The following is a 20133-nucleotide window of genomic DNA, read 5'->3' as shown; positions in this document are numbered from 1 at the left end:
ACCTTTTTAACCGTGGATTTTTGAGACCTTATGCCCATCGCAGTGTCCCAAGAGCCGATGCCCAGGCGCCACTCCTTCTCCAACAAAGGCGTGCAAGCGCTACACCAGCATGTCACACCAAACATCACCGCTTCTTTGAGAAACTGTGTGACAGTGTGCATTTCAGCACAGATACTTGGCCCAGTAAGCATGGACAGGGGCGTTTCATGTCGCTGACTGGGCAATGGGTTACTATGGGGAGAGATGGAGAAGGGTCTGCTGTACAAGTCTTGCTGTCCCCACGAGTTGTATCAATCCTTCCTCTGTATGTAGAAGTTAATACACTGCTTCTGCCTCCTCAACCTCGTGTGGTCCTTCACCTCGGCCCAAACCCTGTGTGGTCAGGGTACCCTTCCTTGTAACTGCGCACAAGGAAAACCACACACCTCCTTACTATGCTGGCAGCAGAGCTCAATGCCATCATGCGGTCAAATGTTTACTTTGAAATGTATGGGAAATGTGAGTCACACCGCTGAGAAGTTGTGGACGGTTAGCTCTGGAGACCAAGTTTCATCAATGGTTGTCTCCACTCAACCAGCAGCCAGGGAAGGCCGGGTGTGACAATGATGCAAACATGGGGGCGGCCCTTCGCCGTGACAATGTGACACACGTGCCTTGTGTGGCTCACGTGTTGAATCTAATTCTCCAGCAATTTTTAAAACACCATCCCGGCCTACATGGCCTTGTGCAGCGGGTACGCTCGCTATGTGCTCACTTCCATCGTTCGCACACAGCAGCTCAACAACTTTCGTCGCTCCAGAAGTCTTTAGGTCTAGTGGTTAAATGCCTGAAATGCGATGTGCCGACACGCAGGAATTGGAATCTGCACATGTTGCAGCATTTGTGGCAGCACCGCCAAACCCTGCTGCAATAAGTTATGACATATAGCCTGGTTTAACTTGATCCAGAGGTGGTGCAGATCACGCTGCTGGAGTGGTGTCAGATCAAGGACCTATGCACCCTTCTACACAGTTTACAAATGTCGACGAAGATGTTTAGCACTGGCAATGCCATTCTCAGCGTGACAATTCTGGTCATCTACATGATGGAGCACACTGTAAGCATTATTCGGAGTCAGGTGTTGGGACAAGAGGAAGGGGAGGACGTACAGGAGGAGTCATATGCGGAAGGGATAACAAGATCTACGAGGTCCAGATGGTCAGCGGCACCTAGGAGGCAGTCATGGTGGGGGAGAGGGATTAACAAGGGCGCATAGTATCAGCAAAAAGTGTTGAGGAAGGTGCAGGAGCCCATGAAGAAATGGAGAGACGAACTGGCGATGGACATGGAAGACTCAGCAGATGAGTGAGAGCTTGCTCACATTTCGGTTGTGCGAGGTTGGGGGGAGAGGGCAGAGGAAGGAGGCACGATTCTCACCTCTCTGCCACCAACACACTAAGGACTTGGTCCTCCTGGATGCACAAGACACATGAGCGCCTTCTTGCTGCACTACCTACAACATGACCCTCGGATTGTACGAATTCAAAGTAATGCTAACTACTGGGTTGCCACACTGTTAGATCCCCGGTACAAGACAAAATTTGGCGAAATAATTCCTGCCATAGAAAGGGACGCACGTATACAGGAGTATCTGCAGAAGGTGGTACGCAATCTTAGATCTGCTTTTCCACTAAACACCAGTGCTGCACAGAGTGAATCTCAACGCTTTGTCATGGATAGGAGGAAATGGTCTTTTACTTGTCCACATCTGAGGGACCGAGGGCTGGCTGCTTTGCTGAGATGGCATTGAGTACGATGTCCCTGCAGAGTTGCACTTTTGGTCATATACAAAATGAGTTGAAAAGGGGAAAAAAGTTTTTGTCCATGGGTTTGGTGGTTAAGCAAAAGTAACATTTGCTGAAGAAACACCATCTGTTACGGTGGGACTGGCAGATTTGGATAAGGTAGTATATACTATGTTACCGCTATATAACGAAAATTAATAAGAAAAGAAAGAGAAAGGTATATATCCCCATCAGCAGTCAGTGTCCACCGTGCTCCCAGATGGAAAAGGAGAGGTTGGCAACTGGAAGGTTAGGTGGAGGATACAGAGCTGTGTGGCTATGAAACTAATAGTAGCCTGAACCGAGTTAGACGCCACTCTGATCTGGAGACTAGGATCCCTGTTAGCATCACAGGGTCCACACGCCCACCCAGCCCAGGATCTCCCTGTTAACATCACAGGGGCCATTGAGTACGCTGACCGTGTGCATTGGGGCCACACCTGTGGACAGCAGGCGCATCAGCAGCCTGTTAATGCCACTGGGCTGCACAAGCAGGACTGGTAGGACAGGAGCTGGTCTTAACCGTTCTGCGTTACCAACTGTGGTGGCGGCTTGCATCGACGCCCTATCCCTGCCTACCTCTGGCCTAAAGCCGCAATGGGTTCAACACATGGAGGTGTGCTCTTTCGGAGCATAATAGAAGACTGCGCACCTCCTTGTTGGCTCCAGCCCCTTTTATAACCTGGGTCCGCCCCAAACCAGGGTGGACCACAATGCACCTCCTGGAGACAAAAGCAGAGTGACACATTATGAGTGGCATAACTAGCGTCCTATTTGGGAACGCAACTTCAATAATGACCTCGTGGCTGCCACGACACAAACACCTCACCAGTCATCGTCTGACCATCAATAATGAGGTGACAAGTCATAGGGGCGGGCCATTGCAAGCCATTTGGGAGTGGCCTGGCCACATCGTCAGGACACCTGATGCCCTGTGGTCTATATGGGCCCCCCACATCAGGGGCAGGGCCAAAGAGTTCATTACCGGACCTAGTCTCTGATGCAGTAAGTGCCTGAGCATGCTCAGTAGCATGAAATACAGTCTCTGAAAAAAGACTATCAGCTTTAGCATGGTGTCTAGGCACAAAACAGGACTTAGACCCGGTACGGAGTGCAAGTACCTGAGCAAAGAGGCTTTTGGCACTAAGTGTGGGAGCATGCGCTGTATCCCGAAATGAAGACTTAGCCTCAGGAATGGCACAGTCAGGCTGAGCATACTCACTAGGCGAAACACTGTAGTTAGGCTGTGGCTGGGGTAAATCGGCACACACATGCGCACTAGCTGCCTCTCCACACATAGATGTGGAGGAGAAATTGCTCTTCTGGTGTGGACTTGGAGATGCTGTCTATGAACAGAAGGAAAAGCTAAAGGTGTGTGTTACAGCAAGGAGCCACCGCGGAAACACTTCGTTCAATTGTGAGGGGAGTCATTTTGGACTTTGGTGAGGAGTACCGTAACGCCAGTGAGCAGCATCCTGTGCCACAGACCAACATTCTTACGGTGCTGTCTATACTGCTTACCGTGAGAGGAGCGTAAAGTCTGTATTTCTGGCAACTGGACATCACAGTACCCGGGTACGGTAGGCTGTGCCCAGACAATAATGCGGGCACGCAACACTTTGTTTTATTAGCAAAACACATATCTGTTCTGGGTAGGCTGACTATTTATAGACAATAAGACTTGCTGCCTCTGCACTGTCAAATTGACACGTACAGTTTAAATCATAGAGGGACAGCGACACATGTTTGCATTGACTGTTGATTTTCAAGATTTCCATGACTGTGTTGCAGAGCTGTGTGGTTTGCATTCACACTGTTATAATCTGCCTTATCTGTGAGGCTTCAGCTAACAAGGTTATTCAGGGGGGGTAATGTGTTTTGTCTATGTTTAGGTAGATAACTGTGAAGCTCTTGTGATGCGCCACTGGTAAGTCGTGTTCGCACACACACACACACACACACACACACATGCACAAACACACAATTACTGCTACGCAGAGGGATTAGCAGGTAGTAGGCAACAGAATAGATTGTTCAATTATTTAAATTGTATGCATGGTTCTTATTGTTTGTTTTGGTAAAGTTAAACAATCATTTATCAACCCAACTGACTAGAGTCCTTTTCCTGTTGCCTGGTTTTGCTGCATACTGAGGAGCCCACCCTGTACACGACTTAAAATAAAGCATAAGTCGCAATGTGAATTTCACTGTGCTACAATGCGGCCTGGCGTGCCTGTGCAACCACCGCCTGCCCCATCAAGTGCATCCTTATGCTCTTCATCCTCTGTGACTGTGGGGACAGCAGTCTCACATGGTTTTTCACACTGAACTTCTACCCCTTTACACGCAACAGGGAGTGTGATTCGCAGGTCATCACTTGTTTTGGAAGTGGAAACAGATGGTATTGTTGAGCTGTCAGACATCGAGAAAACCAACATGGGATGCAGGCTACATTATATCCACACATGCACCTTCGTCACAGATTGGCTGGACTACCTGCAGTTAATAATTGCGTTCCAGAAATGGAAAGGAGTGTAGAATGCACATGTGTTGTACCTTGCTTGGCAGCAAAGGAACACTAACTTAGTATTACAGACAATTTTAGGAAGGCAGAAAAAGAGTCAGCTCTTTGGGCAAATTAAATAGCGTGGCAAAAGTGGACAGGTAGGTACAGTGGCCGTGTTCTGTGGGTACCAGGACAGTAAAGGAAGCCTCACTTTCTATCCCTCCGAATGATCAAATGCAGCAAGGAATTCCCTGAGTTTGCTATAAAATTAGCGTAGCAAAATGTGCATGAGGGTGTCATGCAGAGGTGCCACTAAATGGCAGCATTTTTTGCTATTATTATAGCTTATTAAAAACAGAGCAGGAGGGTGTCATGCAGAGGTGCTAGAAATAGCTTGGCACCAGTGGGACACTAATGGAAGTCCAACAGCCACTTCTTGTATGCCACTAAATGGCAGCATTGTTTGCTATTATTATAGCTTATTAAAAACAGAGCAGGAGGGTGTCATGCATAGGTGCTAGAAATAGCTTGGCACCAGTGGGGCACTAATGGAAGTCCAACAGCCGCTTTTTGTATGCCACTAAATGGCAGCATTTTTTGCTATTATTATAGCTTATTAAAAACAGAGCAGGAGGGTGTCATGCAGAGGTGCTAGAAATAGCTTGGCACCAGTGGGACACTAATGGAGTACAACAGCCACTTCTTGTATGCCACTAAATGGCAGCATTTTTTGCTATTATTATAGCTTATTAAAAACAGAGCAGGAGGGTGTCATGCAGAGGTGCTAGAAATAGCTTGGCACCAGTGGGACACTAATGGAGTACAACAGCCACTTCTTGTATGCCACTAAATGGCAGCATTTTTTGCTATTATTATAGCTTATTAAAAACAGAGCAGGAGGGTGTCATGCAGAGGTGCTAGAAATAGCTTGGCACCAGTGGGGCACTAATGGAAGTCGAACAGCCACTTCTTGTATGCCACTAAATGGCAGCATTTTTTGCTATTATTATATCTTATTAAAAACAGAGCAGGAGGGTGTCATGCAGAGGTGCTAGAAATAGCTTGGCACCAGTGGGACACTAATGGAGTACAACAGCCACTTCTTGTATGCCACTAAATGGCAGCATTTTTTGCTATAATTATAGCTTATTAAAAACAGAGCAGGAGGGTGTCATGCAGAGGTGCTAGAAATAGCTTGGCACCAGTAGGACACTAATGGAGTACAACAGCCACTTCTTGTATGCCACTAAATGGCAGCATTTTTTGCTATTATTATAGCTTATTAAAAACAGAGCAGGAGGGTGTCATGCAGAGGTGCTAGAAATAGCTTGGCACCAGTGGGGCACTAATGGAAGTCGAACAGCCACTTCTTGTATGCCACTAAATGGCAGCATTTTTTGCTATTATTATATCTTATTAAAAACAGAGCAGGAGGGTGTCATGCAGAGGTGCTAGAAATAGCTTGGCACCAGTGGGACACTAATGGAGTACAACAGCCACTTCTTGTATGCCACTAAATGGCAGCATTTTTTGCTATTATTATAGCTTATTAAAAACAGAGCAGGAGGGTGTCATGCAGAGGTGCTAGAAATAGCTTGGCACCAGTAGGACACTAATGGAGTACAACAGCCACTTCTTGTATGCCACTAAATGGCAGCATTTTTTGCTATTATTATAGCTTATTAAAAACAGAGCAGGAGGGTGTCATGCAGAGGTGCTAGAAATAGCTTGGCACCAGTGGGACAATAATGAAGTCCAACAGCCACTTTTAGGATGCCACTAAGTTTTCTCAGTGTTTGCTAGTATAATGGCTTAGTAACAATGAGTTTGATTGTGCAATGCAGTGGTGCTGCAAATAGCTTTGCACCAGTGGGACACTAATGGAAGTCCAACAGCCACTTTTAGGATGCCACTAAGTTTCCTCAGTGTTTGCTAGTATAATGACTTAGTAACAATGAGTTTGAGTGTGTAAAGGGCAGGAGGGTACAGTGGCAGGGTTGTGGGTCTGGGTAGAGGAAAGGAAGCCTCCCTTTCTATCCCTCCTAATGGGGACATGCAGTGAGGAAATCCCTGACCTTAGCTACACAGACGCTGTCATCTTGTGTAGCTGTTAAAATCTGTTTTCACGGACCTGACTGTCACCTATGGCTCTGACCCTGCCGGTATTAGCCCTTACAAGGGCTGAAAGAAACTTCTATCCCTATTCTGTATAGCGCTGTGTATAGAGCGTACACAGCAGTATTGGAGACAGGAGCTACGCCAGCGGTGACTGACACCAAGACGCAGAAGGCAGATAATGTCGTGCTGGAGGAAAATGTCCGTTTTTATAATGCAGGGACATGTGACATGGACATCCTATCACACATGCCGTTGCTTCTCTGGCTAAAAGTCCACTTAGCTGTGTGTGTGTCTGGGATTGGCTGACATGCTGGCCCGCCCCACTACACGCGCGCGCTTAGGGAAGGAAGACAAGGAAAAAAAAAAAATGGCGATCACCATTATCCAAACAGAAGTGATCTGAATGCGCTGTTCCCGCACACTATGCGCTGAAATTTCATAATAGTGTGAGTCACAGAGTGACTTACACTATTACAGCGGAAAGCCAGCTAGTAATTAGCTTGTCTTTTTGCTGCTAGAACCGTTCTTGAACGTATCTAGAACTATCGAGCTTTAGCAAAAAGCTCGAGTTCTAGTTCGATCTAGAACAGCCCCAAAAATCACTCGAGCCGCGAACTGGAGAACCTCGAACCGCGAACCGCGCTCAACTCTACTCAGGGGTCACGCTTGGGATTTTCTGGATTGTGGATTGGGAAAGTCCTATCCCCTCGTTGCGCTAGTACCTCGATTTTGGAGCGGGTGGAGAACGAATCTTGAAGGCTCTGTCCTCCTTCGGGTGAATTACCAGGACGCTTGAAGCTACTTCCCGGCCTAGGGTCCACATACCCCATCGTGCCATGGCCCCTGCCCGGAGATGGCACAAGGTCGCCGGCTGCCCTCCTCGGCAGTTCCGTGCCCCTTGTCACGATCACCTGCGACCAGGGTTCCAGCTCCTACCAGGCCCAGACCAACGTCTGCCACCTAGTAGTCTCAAGGAGCCCTGCTTCCAACCTCCTCCAATGCTACACCTCTCTCAACAGCCTCCTCCTGACACTCCTGACCCTCCCTACCCAACCCCCCAAGTGGGCGGCCCTATTCCCTTCAGGCTACCCATTGGTGTGTCTGGTGGGTGTGGTGCAGAGTGTTCCTAGGATTTTAATTAGCTTGTTCTTAGCAACACCAAAGGCCAGGGACCCGTAACCAAGGAGGATGCAGATACCATGGAGAAGGGCAGATTGCACAATACCCTGTGACGACTTGATAGGTCAGGGCATCACACCTGCGCTACACCAGCATGTCGCACACAACATCACCGCTTCCTTGAGAAACTCTATGTGTGACAGGGGGCATTTCACCACAGATACTTGGACCAGTAAGCATGGATAGGGGCGTGACATGTCACTGACTGGGCACTGGGTAACTATGGTAAGAGATGGAGAAGGGTCTGCTGTAGAAGTCTTGCCGTCCCCACGAGTTGTGCGTCAATCCTCTGTATGTAGAAGTTCCTCCACTGCTTCTGCCTCTTACACCTCATCTGGGTCCTCCACCTCTGCCCAAAGCCTGTCTGGTCAGGCCACCCATGTTGTAACTGCGCACAAGGAATCCCGCACACCTCCATACTATGCTGGCAGCAGAGCTTAACGGCATCAGGCAGTCTTTACGTTGAAATGTCTGTTAAATGTGAGACACACAGCTGACGAGTTGTGGTCAGCTCTGGAGACCGAGTTTCATCAATGGTTGTCTCCACTCAACCTGCAGCCAGGGATGGCCGTGTGAAACAATGCTGCAAACCTGGGTGCGGCCCTTCACCGGGGCAATGTGACACACGTGCCTTGTATGGCTCACGTGTTGAACCTTGTTGTCCAGCAATTTTTAACCCACTATCCCGGCCTACATGGGCTTCTGCAGAGGGCACGGTCACTATGTGCTCACTTCCGCTGTTCACACCCCACAGCTTAACGACTTGCATCACACCAGAAGTCTTTCGGCCTGCCGGTTCACAGCCTGAAATGCGATGTGCCGACACGCTGGAATTCGACTCTCCACATGTTGCAGCGACTGTGGCAGCACCGCCGAGCCCTGGTGCAAGATGTTATGACGTATAGCCTGGGCCAACGAGATCCAGAGGTGGGGCAGATAACGCTGCTGGAGTGGTCTCAGATCAAGGACCTATGCACCCTTCTACACAGTTTCGACATGGCGACGAAGATGTTTAGCGCTGACGATGACATTATCAGCATGACAATTCCAGTCATTTACATGCTGGAGCACGCTCTAAACAGTATTCGGAGTCAGGTGGTAGGACAAGAGGAAGGAAGGAAGTACAGGAGGATTTATATGCGGAAGGGATACCAAGATCTGCAAGGTCCATATGGTCAGCATCACCATGGCAGCAGGCATGGGACGGTGGGGGAGAGGGATTACAAGGGCGCATGATAGCAGCCAAACTGTTGAGGAAGGTGCAGGAGCCCAGGAGGAAATGGAGGATGAACTGGCGATGGGCATGGAAGACTCAGCAGATGAGGGAGACCTTGATCACATTTCTGTTGTGTGAGGTTGGAGGGAGAGGGCAGAGGAAGGAAGCATGATTCTCACCTCATCGCCACTAACACAGAAAGGACTTGGTCCTCCTGGATGTGCAAGACACATGAGCGCCTTCTTGCTGCACTACCTACAACATGACCCTCAGATTCTCAGAATTCGAAGTAATGCTGACTACTGGGTTGCCACACTCTTAGAACCCCGGTACAAGTCAAAATTTGGCAAAATAATTCCTGCCATAGAAAGGGACGCACTTATGCAGGAGTATCAGCAGAAGATGTTACACAACATGAGATTGGCTTTTCCACTGAACACCAGTGGTGCACAGAGTGAATCTCACAGTTCTAACTTGCCAACCATGGGACTGTCGAGTCATCATCACTCAAACCATACCAGCAACAACGTATCTGGTGGTAACAGCAATTTTATGGAATCGTTTCATGAATTTTTTAGACCATCCTTTGCAAGGCCACAAGACACAATAAGTCTGACATATAGTAACGCCTGGAGTGGATGATACAGGAGTATCTCCAAGTGAATATCGATGCCATGACTGTGCAACTGGAGCCTTGCTCATTTTAGGCTTCCAATCTGGAAAAATGGCCTGAGCTCACCACTTAGGCCTTGGAGAGCTTGTCGTGTCCCGCAGCCAGCATTCTCTCGGAACGTATATTCAGTGCTGCTGGGGGTGTGCTGACAGATAAGTGCACGCGTCTGTCCAGTGACAATGTGGACAGACTTACGTTCATCAAGATGATTAAATCATGGATCCGCAAGGACTTTTCTACCCCTGTGTCATCCTGGGGAGAGTAAAGGCTTGTATATTTTTGATTGTGCTTTATGCAAATCAACATTTTAAGTTTGCAACTGTGGGACAATTGATGCCACTTAAGTGGTGTATCTGGCCAAATTTTTTGAAAAATGGAGACTCTTGTTAGAGTCCCCTTGCTGTGTTTTACATGATTTTAGAAGGGCATGACATGCCTCTATCTGTGTGTTTTCCTCCTTTTACTCGTCCAGCTCTTTTCTTTCATCATGAGTATATGTACTTGTCACTTTTTCATGTGTTTGTGGTGTCTTCTGAGTTGTTTGTCACCGTTTGGACTCCTTAGAAGGTGTTTTCTATGTGTTTGTATGTGTTTGTGTTTGCCTACCATTCTTTTCAATGAGGTTCGAAGGTGTTCGTCGAATGTTCGACGAACACACCCGCCGTTCGACGAACCGAACTCAAATAGGGGGTTGGCTCATCTCTACTTATAACCAGATCTTTTGTAAGTGAGAAAACAACACCAGTGATTAACTCCTTAATCACCCGAGTCCAAGCATTGCACCATAAATAAAATGCAATGCCCTGTGGCTACTGAAGCCTCAGGGGTGTCACAGCTGCATCTACTGACACCAGTAAACCTGCCAAAGGTTGTTGTACTGCTTCCCTAGCTGACGGGCCACCCAAAGCATTGCCTATTGCAAGGTAAGCTTGTTCCCATGTGTGCTAATATTTTGACTGGCTGCTGAATACCGCAGCTACCTGTGCCCATGCTCAGGGTTTGGGGTGCTGTGGACATTTGCTCTGTTTACCAAGCTGAGGATACTTGCATCTCCACAGCATGAATTGACATGCTGCAGTTTGTGAAGCCGCGACGTATGTCAGTTTACACTGCTGAGAAAAGAAGCACATAGAACAGAGGTGATTTCTATAAATCCCATCCACTGTGCTTGTACTGCACAATGCAGCATCTAAAATGCTGCTATTCCTGATTGTGGGCATGGGCCTTTACACGTAATCCTGATGCAAGCATTCAGCGTAAAGGGCAGGATAAATAGGGGCCATGCTATACTCCAATCTTTTAGCGGCAGAATGAACAAATCAATAGCAGGTGAAGAATTGGCTTTATTTATTTATTTTGTACACAATTCACATGGCAGTATAAGTGATTGGGTGGCTTTATTCCTTGGGTCAGTACGATTACAGCAATAGCAGATTTATATAGTTTTTTTAGGTTTGACGACTCACACTAAAAACGCTTTTTACAAAATAAGTTTTTTGCATCACTGGATTTTAAAAGTTTTATTTTTTTTTTATTTTCCTGCTGACAGAGTCATGTGATGTTTTGTTTTCTTGCGGGATGAGTTGGAGTTTTAATTTGTACCATTTTTGGCCACATAATATTATTTGATCGCTTTTTATTCCCCTTTTTCTGAGGCAGAATCAAAAAGAAACAGCAATTCAGAAACATGTTTTGTTTGTTTGTTTTATACTCCATTCACCGTGCCAAAAGTGATATGACAGTTTTATTCTTCAGGTCAGTACAATTACAGCAAAACCACTTATATGTTGTTGTTTTTTTTTTGTTTTACTGCTTTTACACCAGAAAAATTATTTTATAGGGGAAAAAAAGGCTTTTTTGCATTGCTGTATTCTGAGAGCTATAACTTTTTTATTTTTTGGATAATTAAGCTGTATGGCAGCTTGCTTTTTGCAGGACAAGATGATGTTTTCAGGCGTACCATTTTTATTTGTATTTGACTCTTTGATAGTGTTTTATCCCTTTTTTTGTCATCTGTACAATGAAAAGACGTAGTTTTATTTTTTAAAGGTGTTGACTAAAGGGGTTAACCAGTGTGACAGTTTTATAGTGTGGGTTGTTACAAATGCAGAGATACCAAATATGTGTACTTTTTTTTTAACACAAATCTCTATGTATTGGAATATTTTTTTCTGATCTTTTTTTTTAAATTTGTACTTTTTTTTTTTTTACTTTTTCACTTAGTCCCTATAATGGACATCAACCCAAAATACTCTGATCACAGCTGCAATGTTCTGCAGTGTTCATTCATTGCAAAACATTGCAGCTGTCAGAGCCTGTCAAAGCCTGAGTGACCATGCTGCAGACATGATCACACAGGCTTTCCATAGTGAAGTGACCCTGAGGTCTTCATGACAATCTCAGGTCACCATGACAATGATCGGGCCCTTGCGATTGCATTGCGGGGGTCCCAATTGGAGAGGAGAGGGAGTGCAATCCCTCACCCAATCCCCTAAGTGCCTTGATCGGTATTGATCGCAGCATTTAGGGGGTTCAACAGCCAGGTACGGCACAGGCACTGTCCCTGGCTGTGAGGGCCCTATGCCTGAGCGATTGTCAAGAAAGTACCCGAAAAATAGGATGTACTAGTACGTCCTTGGTTGGAAAGGCGTTAACACACAATTATAACAATCAATACCACATATAATATGTTTAGTATACAACACCTTTCGCAGTATAAATAGACAACATATAGCATAATACAGTGTAGGCACACGACCACCTCTACAACTGCTTAGAAAAGGATAAAATGATAACATGCAAAATCTTTTGCTTTCACTACAAAGGCGGCCAATGACGGTAATTGGAATTCACTCTGCATGCTGTGATCCCACAATCCACAAGTTTGTAACGGAATACTGTTAGAAAGAAAAAAAATAATTACACTCCAGTTTTAAGTTTATGCTCTTTTGGGGTTGCCTTTATGTGCTGTTATTGCGATGTGTTATTCTTTATGGGCCTGAGGCCAATACATTTGTCTGAGTTAGTGTTCTCTGTTGTGGTTGCGTTAGGTTTCCGCAATGTACTCGCATTGTGAAAAGACAGCATCATGGTATATGTTATTTGACCAATATTATTATGTTTCGCTTCTCTGTTAAAACTAACAGAGGGAGGACCACCCGTGGGATCTCCAGGTATACAGAAAACTATGCCAATTAGAGAAGAAAAGAGGTATACCACCACAAAATCAAGATTTATAAGGAAAATACTTTATTGTACAAAAACCACAAGTCTCCAAACCGGGAGCGTAGCACACACAGAAAATGGTTAAAAACACTTAAAAAGCCTATGGCATGATACACCTATCACGTTGGGAAACAATAAATCTATATATATAATTGCCTTATTCTGTCTGTCTGTCTGTCTGTCTTGCTCCAAAATTGTGTCCTTACCATGACATGTCCTTACGGTGACAAACAGCGGATTGGCCGCTGGCATCGCCATGGCCCCGCCCCCCCTGCATGGATTGGCCGCTCGCCTCGCCTCGGCTCCTCCCCCCGCACGGATTGGCTGCTCGCCTCGCCTCGGGTCCGCCCCCCCGCACGGATTGGCCATGTCCTTACGGTGACAAACAGCGGATTGGCCGCTGGGCTCGCCATGGCCCCGCCCCCCCCGCACGGATTGGCCGCTCGGCTTCGCCATGGCCCTGCCCTCCCGCACGGATTGGCCGCTCGCCTCGGCCCCGCACGGATTGCCTGCTCGCCTCGGCTCCGCCCCCCCCGCACAGATTGGCCGCTCGCCCAGGCTCCGCCCCCCACACGGAATGGCCTCTCGCCCCGAGGTGAGCGCATCAAGGTCCTGCAGCTGCGGAATACACACACACGCACAAACATAAGAACACACACACACACCCACACACATCCACACACATCAGATCACACTCACTCTCACACACACCTCACACACACATCAGATTGCATCCACGTCCTGCAGCGGCGGAACACACACACGCACACACATAAGAACAGACACACACACACACATCAAATCACACTCACACACACCTCACACACACATCAGATCGCATCCACATACTCACAACATCCCGTGATATCGCTTGCTTCTTGGCGGTGATACTGTGCAGTGACCTTCCAGGACCTGCCGGAGGATCACATGGCCGGAAGCATGTGGTATCTCCGGATGTTGTGATTGTGTCAGCGCGTATGTGCGATATGGTCAGTGTGTGTGTGTGCGTGTGTGAGTGTATGCGATCGGATGTGCGTGAGTGTGTTCTGATGTGTGAGTGTGTGTGTGTGAGTGTATGCGATCGGATGTGCGTGAGTGTGTTCTGATGTGTGTGTGTGTGTGTGTATGCGATCGGATCTGTGAGTGTCGCAGAGGAGCACGGCGTGCAGCACAGCTGCTGGGACCGCACACCGGTGGGCACAGGGAGAAGTGGGGTGTGTGTGTGAGTGTATGCGATCAGATGTGTGCGTGTTTACTGTCTGATGTGTCACTGTGGAGCACGATGGGGGGTGCGCAGCATGGGGGATAGAGCACGATGGGGGGTGCGCAGCATGGGGGATGGAGCACGATGGGGAGTGCGCAGCATGGGGGATGGAGCACGATGGGGGGTGCGCAGCATGGGGGATGGAGCACGATTGGGAGTGTGCAGCATGGGGGATGGAGCACGATGGGGGGTGCGCAGCATGGGGGATGGAGCACGATGGGGAGTGGGGATGGAGCACGATGGGGGGTGCGCAGCATGGGGGATGGAGCACGATGTGGGGTGCACACCTCCCCCCAAAACACACACACACGCACTGCACAACACACCACACACACACTGGGAACCACAAACACTGCCCTACACAGACACCCACACACACAGACAAGGCCGCACACACAACACCCAACACACAAACACCGCTCACACACAAATATACGCACATACCGCACAACACACACATTGCACAAAACATACTTCCCCCCAAAACACACACCCCACACCCACACAAACCGCGCAACACACATACACAACGATACAGACACACAGCGCTCCACAAATAACGACACACAACGCAACACACAAACACCGCTCTCACCCCCCGCCACACCCAGACAACCCCCAGAACATGTACAGCCCCTACACAAACACTTGGTAACTACAGACAACAACATCTATATATATATATAACAAAAATCATACATTAACTACACAATACGTAAATTCTAGAATACCCGATGCGTAGAATAGGGCCACCTTCTAGTATAAATATAAATATGTATATCAATACAATACCAATAACTTCTCCTTATGCACAATGAATATTTTTAGACAAAATTACACATTATATTGGATACATTGGCTTTGCAGTTTGGTTAGTATTAGATAGCATAGTCAGTTTTGGTCCACCACAGGTGGAAAAAAATTATAACACCATTAGCAATATGGCAAGCTATATAGGGTCCCAAAAAGTATATAAAGGGGTGCTATGCTATTATAAGGTAACACAGTATTAGATCCTGGGGTCCTAAACAGTTAGCTGGCTGTATAGTTCTAACTGTGACAACATTAACACATAATAACCAGTGATCTACTATCACCTAAGACAGATCAGAGCATTAGCCCTGCACAAAGCATTGGGATATCCCAGTCTATACTCACTATCAGTGAGATATCAACAAGATGGAGAAAACCATGTAAATGAAAGTGGCATAAAGAGAGGGGTTTCCCACGGGATAACCCCACGTGTATCGCCACCTCTAAGGGTGGCTTCCTCAGGGGAAAGGAGAAAGCTGTGCATTACTTCCGCATGTGCCCTATATAAAGAGAATGCATTAACACTCACCAGTAACGCAGCTGGAGAGTCTCATGTGTTTGCAGCGTTCTGATGGCAGCCGCCATCTTGTTTGAGTCATATGACATGAAAGAGTGCAACCCCCAACTCCTACTGCGCATGCGCCGACCGTCAGAGCGGGCAGCGCTAACAAAATTATTATCACATACCGTTATGCATGCTGGCTGCAGGTATATAATGTGGCGGCGCTTGAGTATTATACTTATACTTATTACTTATTATTTATGCAGACTTATAGAGTGCCAGCAATCCGATTTACATCACATGACATAGAGAAAGCCGCCTCTATCTCACACTGCGCATGCGCTAGACATAAAAGCTTATAGTCTGTCAAATTGCATTCCAACACGGCGCATAACGTTATAGATACTACATATAGGTGTATAGTATAAGAGCGCTTCTCATATATACATATATACAAGTTCATACAGCGCAAGCGCAGGAGGTCACTGATACTTCTCAATATATGCAGCTTTCAGCAAATTCTGCACATACAGTAAGACTCATTCATCAAGCATGAAGTAGATGGTACATAATGTTAACCCTTTAAGGGGTATAGTCAGGCATGAACAAAATAAGTCTCTGTTCATATCTCACAAGCTGAGTATGATTATTGATCATGCTAATTTACATAGTGCAGGCGTAGAGGGTCACTGTAACCTTTCAAAATGTGCAGTTTCCAGCAAGTTCTGTGCACATATTCAGACTCATCTATCAAGTTGTCTTGCTAAATTCTACTAAAAAGGGGGCTGAAAGCCCGTACTTACGAAGCGCTCACTGATATCCTAATCAGGCACGAATACTAATATTCTTTATAGCAAGATACTATTTATTTTAATAGCACATGAATATATATAGTCAATGGTACATAGGCATAAGAACTATAGTCATAGAAACTTATACAATAACAGAAACATGCATCAACATTACCGTTATGTTGTAGCAATCCTTTCACATCGGAGGGAACTCGAGTTAATGATAAGGAATCAACATGGCATCTTGGCATGGCATCACAGGAACAGTGCATACGTACACTTCAATGTCCTGGAAGGTTTTTCCCCTAACATTAAGTGAGTTCGGTGTATTTTTTTATAGGAAAACTTTGTAGGTTGGGTTTAAATGGTCACCAGCATATGACAGCTGAGTCATGTTCATGTAACTTGACCACAAGCTGCTGTGGGCACCAGTAGCTTCCTGCACATTTCCTGCACATCCTGCCAGTTGACAACTGACCGACCACAGTTCGACCATAGTGTTAGTGAAATATTGCAATGAGCCATAAATTTCATATGCAAGCTTCCTTAAACCTGTCTTTAAGCTAACCACAAGTTTCCTGTAAGTGGAACTGTAAATGTTACTTCCTTCTTATCTAAAACTGCTTCAAGACATGTATTCTTTGGTCATCATGTTGGCCTTCCAAAGGACATCTCTTTGATACTGAATTATTGATAGGTCAAATAATATCTGGGATCACTCCTATCTTTTGATTATGATTCCTATCTAATTACATTCAAACTTCAGTCATATCACATTGGTATCACAATCGGTCCTTGATCCCAGGGATTATTTTCCATCATCAGTATTCCACTAGAAGAAGATCACTCGGAATATACCATACCATGACCAAGAAATATTGTTTGCCACAAATTGTCTTGCTTTGTTTAGATAAACGTTGAATCACAAATATAATCAGTTTCACTACTATGTATAGTATATTAAAACTAAAAGCAATATTATCTGAAAAGCTCCCTTGAATATCATGTGTTTTGGCATTTGCTCGATATTCAAAGGAATCATTACACATTACATTTCCCGATATGTTACTACAAGTTTCACTAGACCCATTTATGAACATATTGGCATAAGGCCATAACATATCATATCATGAATTGTCCTTTCCACTAAGCTGGGTTTAAAAGCATCTACAGTATTTATAGCTGTCCCAAAACTTATTTTTATATTCCCCATAGGGATGAATCCCAGGTTAGTCAGTCCAGTCTTATATCTTGGTACCCAAATTCCTCCCTTAAAAGCCAGATATTGCAAATTGGTGACTGTTGCATTCAAATTGCCTTGCCACCATGGAAGATTGATCCATCCCACTATGGAAATGGGTACTGTAGTATTCTATAGACGAACACTTCGAGTGTCTTTATCAGCAAGATGATCAGAACAACTTTTCTACTTTAAGATTTCCTCCATCGATACCGGGACATCCAGATAAGGGATACTGGTGGCTGTAAGCGAAGAATGTGTACAGATCCAGCAATCTGTGTGTTGAAAATGTGATGGTGCATCAGAAATTCATTCGCCACAGGTTCCTCCTGATGTAGACTTGTCCATCCAACGACCAAAGAGGCAAACATCGAACACAGGAATGTCTCCATCTCATCACTGTCGAGCTCTTCCCAGTAACCGATACCATGGATTCCGCTTATTTACAACACCTTCTGCATATAAAGATACACTATTATTCTCGTAAATAACATTTTTCTTGTGGGACATATTCCCACTTCCCCACTCCTGGTCTCATCAGGAAAGTACGATCTTTTCCGTCCGCTATTACCGCTGTCTCTGAGGGCGGTCCTTGGAGGTTTTGAATCCATATTTTTGCTCCTACATTTGTAATATTAGAGGATCCAAAACCTTTAGTACCCCGTATTGTTAGTTCTGCTGGGGCAGTTCCTTCTCTTATTTCAGACAAGTTTATTGGAATTATTAACATCTGAGCCACCTTCTGGTGTTTCATCAATATCAAAGGTTCATTTCCCAAATTTAGCATCAGTACCTTGATTTCTCCCTGATGATCTGCCTCTATTACCCCTCCCACCACTATGGCTCCTTTTAACGCTAAGCTAGAACGAGTGGCTATTTGACCATAATGATCCTTTGGTGTATGGCAACCCAAGCCTGTTGAAATTGGTTTTACCTTACCTGGGGGTAACACGACAGTTTCCAATGTACTGAGGTCTAAACCTGCTGAATAAGGTGTCGCTCTTTCTGGTGTGCCCAAACAGCTGTACCTTGCCTTGTCAACTGTTGGACTGATTTGTCTGATGGCTGCTGCTTTATCTGCTTCTGAATTAAACAAACGTTCAAGTGAGTTAGTAGGGACATGAGCATCGACATGAAATACAGTGGTCTTGGTAGATTGAATAATCCCTTCAATGTCTTGCCACACTTCCCTGACCATCTCAAACACATTTTGCTGTTCCTCTCCCCAGTGGAACTCATATTTTTTCCTCGTTACTTTGTACAAATGAGCCAACATTTGTCCCAAATGAGGGATATGTTGTCTCCAAAAATCAAACAATCCAATATAAGACTGAGTCTCCTGTTTGGATTTAGGGACCGGAAAATTAATAATTTTCTGTCTGGCATTGGGCAAGATCTCTCTGTGCACCTTGTTCCACTGAATCCCTAGACATGTTACCACCTGAGACGGTCCTTGAACCTTGGCATCACTGATCTCCCATCCTTTACTCCACATATGAGCAATTTTTACGGCAGCTTTTTCTGCCACATTCTGATAATGTTCCAATTTATCCTTCAACAGTCTGGTATTACATTCCATAACTGTTTTCAGGCCACCTAATTCTATCATCTTTTGTTCCATCTGGGAACTTTTCTTCTGCATCTTTAGATCACGCTCATGCATTACACTATATGCACTTGCCAAAATCCAGATGTGCCGTGCTAAAGACACTACATCACCTGCTTTCACAGGGACACTACCGAATACATTCACAACATCAGTAGCTTCACTACCCTTAAGCTTACCCTGCCATTGTTTGTGCCGTGCTAAAGACACTACATCACATGTTTTCACAGGGGCACTACTGAGTACATTCACAACATCAGTAGCTTCACTACCTGTTACGGGGGGCTGTCTGATAATAACCGAAAGGAGTATCAGACAGTCAGGGTCCACCGTGCAAAGACTTTGCTGCAGACTATGGCAGAGTGCAATACCTCTGTTAACTCACAGAAGGATATAATAAGTAAGTAAAGCAATTCCTCCCTTACTTGGAGGGTGTGTGGAATGATCTCTGTTAATAATCACAGAGACAAAGGCAATGTGTGCGAAATGGCACCTACCTAGGTCCGCTCTTCTAGTGGTGCAAAAGAGACGAACAGCAGCGTAAGCCGCACAAAGCTCCTACCTGCGTTCGCTCCACTAGTGTGCGAGGACACGAACCACTAAATATGGCACCTGCCTAGGTCCGCTCTTCTAGTGGTGCAAAAGAGACGAACAGCAGCGTAAGCCGCACAAAGCTCCTACCTCTGTTCGCTCCCCTAGTGTGCGAGGATACGAACAACTGCCAGACGCAGTATAAGGAACGTTACCCTAGCGGCAACGTCCACCTACGAGTAGAATCACAAGGCCCAGCCAGACCATGTGCCTCAGGCACCTGCCTATGTCCGCTCCCCTAAGAGGTAAGGATACGGACAGCAGCCGAAGCTGTAAGGTATAAGAACGCTACCCTGCCGGTAGCGCTCACCTAGCATAGACAGAGGAATGCCTAGAGGAACGCGCACAGAGCGTCTACTCATATGCATGAACCAAGAGGACTGAGCACCATGCGGCGTGTGTCAGGGTCTTATATAGACTCTGTGCCCCATCCAAGATGGAGGACACCAGAGCCAATCCGCTGCCAGAACGACAGGAGTGACGTCATGCTGGCCTATCACCGAGCAAGACGTCACAAGCACATGACCAGCGACCAATCGGCATAGAAGGTGTCAGAGACATGTGACCTCGTGTCAGCGATGATGTC

The sequence above is a fragment of the Anomaloglossus baeobatrachus genome, chromosome 3 (assembly GCF_048569485.1).
Source record: "Anomaloglossus baeobatrachus isolate aAnoBae1 chromosome 3, aAnoBae1.hap1, whole genome shotgun sequence".
NCBI lineage: Eukaryota > Metazoa > Chordata > Amphibia > Anura > Aromobatidae > Anomaloglossus > Anomaloglossus baeobatrachus.
Note: the sequence above shows the minus strand (reverse complement) of the source record.